Source organism: Oryzias melastigma, linkage group LG1 (assembly GCF_002922805.2).
Source record: "Oryzias melastigma strain HK-1 linkage group LG1, ASM292280v2, whole genome shotgun sequence".
Lineage (NCBI taxonomy): Eukaryota > Metazoa > Chordata > Actinopteri > Beloniformes > Adrianichthyidae > Oryzias > Oryzias melastigma.
In genome coordinates this window covers 5033422-5036514 of record NC_050512.1, presented here as the reverse complement: position 1 = coordinate 5036514, position 3093 = coordinate 5033422, and positions in this window count along the sequence as shown.

The window sequence follows — 3093 nt, the reverse complement described above, 5'->3', positions numbered from 1 at the left end:
AAAGGACTTAATATATATATATATATATATATATATATATATATATATTTTCTCTCTTCCATTCGATTGGCTGTGAAAGCTTGGCTAAGTCAGGACAGGCCCCCAAACTGTTTTCTTCTCTGATGTCGGTTTGAACGCTGACAGAAAAAGTGCAACAATCACAGAATAAATGTAAACATTTATGTCTTTCCAGAAAGCCACACAAAACCTAATTTTAAATAATTAATTTCTGAAATCTTTACAGAAAAAAAAAATACTAAAACGTTGTAAAAATTAAACCAATAAATAGTCTATACTTTCCCGTCACAGTTCAGGCTGATGAAAGGCGGAATAAAAAGTCACGTTTTACGTGGGTCTTGAACTGGCCAGATTGAGAAAAAAATTTAAAAAATTGTGCGCCTCTGATAGTGTTTGGGGGGCTGGGCCAAACAGGGAGGTGCGCTGGATCTGGGATGAAGTTTGGGGACCCTTGGGTTAAGCTGACCATTTATGGACCTGAAATCATACATTTTTGATTAACTTGCAAAGAAACCCTGGTGTGATTCACTACAGTCTAGGGCTGCCACGATTAGTCGAATAATCGACGACTATTCGACTATTAAAATATTCGATTAATAATTTTATAGTCGATTAGTCATTTTTTATTTTTAACAACCTTTTTTTAATCTCCAAACTACGAAAGTAGCGGTCTAAAGCGCCATCTCTTTGACGAGCATGCGCCGAAGAGTTCATCCGGGTCAGTGGTGACGTCACCGGAAGTTAAATGAAGCTATGAGCCGGGTAATATGGCAACGCGCGTACGAAGCTCGAAAGTGTGGGAATATTTTAAAAAAACAAAGGACAAAACTGTGCAATGCACCATCTGCAAGATGCAACTCGCGTTTCATGGCAGCACAACAATGATGCACGAGCATCTCAAGAGGAAGCACGTCATTACCGAGTCCGAGAGCGCCGAAGATGGGCCTTCCGTGAGGTAAGCTAAGCTAATATTACTGCACAGCTACTTACTCATACCGATAACTGTAAATGTTAACATTAGTGATGACGATTTTATCCAAATATTTTTCTGTAACGTTTTTTACAGCGATGTGTTTTAATGAGAAACGTGGTGATGCTAATTTTTTTATTTTTTATGTTACAGTGGTAAAAAAATTCGTTCTTCAATGGACGCCTTCGTCACAAAACCAACAACGTGCACACCTCAGCAGGCAAATGTACTGACTGAGTCCATACTCAGAATGTTGGTGAAGGACATGAGACCCCTCTCCATGGTGGACGATGAAGGATTTAAAGAAATGATCAAGCAGTTCAATCCAGACTACCATGACAACTACCTACCAGGCAGATCTCATTTCACCACTCTGATGGAGAAGAAATATTATGCAACTCTTGAAAAGGTCAGTATCTCTGTTTATCTAAGTTTGTTTGCATGTAAAACAACATTTCAAAAGCAACAATAAGGCATCAAACACAAATAAATGATGAAATAAGCAAGCACTTAAAGACAAGAATTAATAGATCACAGATCTCTCACACACATACCCACTAACAATTGAGAGTTTTACAAATTTCACAATGAAATAATATTAAGAGTTGGTTGAGTATTGAGCAATTATTTAATCTTGGCTAAGATATCTAATTTTATTTATTTTGACATGTATGAATGTTTATTTAATATTTTTAAACATATTTAATAATTTAAATATAGAATTGATTAACTCAAAGCTTGAGATGTAGACTGATACATTTTGTTTATTAAAAAGGGCGTAACATTCATAATGCTTACTCTTCTAAATAACTTTATATCTTTAAGGTGAAGGAGAGCCTCCGGGACGTCAAAGGTTTCCTCAGCCTGACTGCGGATGTGTGGACCAGTCGTGCAACAGAAGCTTACCTTGGTGTGTCTTGCCATTTCATGAGTGAAGATTGGAAGATGGAAAGTTTCAACCTCTCCACTGTGCCTCTTGATGAGAGACATACTGGTGCAAACATAATGACATGGATGGAAGACATTTTAGCAAAATTTGACATCTTGCCATCCAAAGTAAAGGCTGTAGTTCACGACAGTGGTTCTAATATGGTGGCAGCAATGAGACTGCTTGAGGAAAAACATGGATGGGCCTCTCTCCGCTGTGCTGGACACACGCTGCAGCTCATAGTCAATACTGCTCTCAAAGAAACCACCATCAGTAGAGCACTAGGTGCTGCTAGGCAGCTTGTGGAGCATTTTAAGAGAAGTGAACTGGCTAGCACAAAGCTAAAGGTGAAACAGGAACAAATGAATGTAAAGAAAAATGTACTGATCCAGGACGTCACCACAAGATGGAACAGTACATACCACATGATAGAGAGACTCCTTGAACAGCGCTGGCCTGTCACTGCCACTCTCTCAGATCCCATGGTAACTCCAAGGGGGAAACACTACTTTGACTTGAAGCCAGAACAGTGGCAGCTGCTTGAAGAACTGCAGCAAGGGCTGGCCCCTTTTGAAACTGCTACCATTTATCTCAGTGGACAGCAGTACACGACCATTTCAGGTCTTCCACAGGTGATCAAAGGGCTAACACGGGCTGTGCATCAGAGCCAACTTGAGTCAAGCGCAGGGAAATCTTTTATCAGCAGTGCAAAAGAAGGAATAACACAGAGATGGGGGAGTATTTGCACTGTGTCATCGGATAAACAGAATCCAGTTGTTCTCGCAGCTGCCTTGGATCCCAGATACAGAAAGCTGAAGTTTCTGCTTCCTGAAGATGTCATCAGACTGCAGGGGATGGTGGAACTACTTGCTGTCAAAGAAGGACAAATGACAAAGACACCGGATGCAAAACAGCAGAGGCCTGATGGTTCAGGTGTGAAGAGTGCTCTGGAAGCCCTCCTTCAGTCTGACACAGACAGTCAAAGTGAAAATGAGAATGAAGAAACTGAGGACGACCAAAAGATCCAAGTTATTGTAAATGAAATTCGGTTGTACTTTGGAGAGGCTGCACTCTCTAAAAAAGAGGATCCTCTAAAATGGTGGAGTGAGAATGAGGGGCGTTTCCCCACGCTGGCAAGGCTAGCTAAGTCTTTTCTTTGCATCCCTGCAACTTCTAC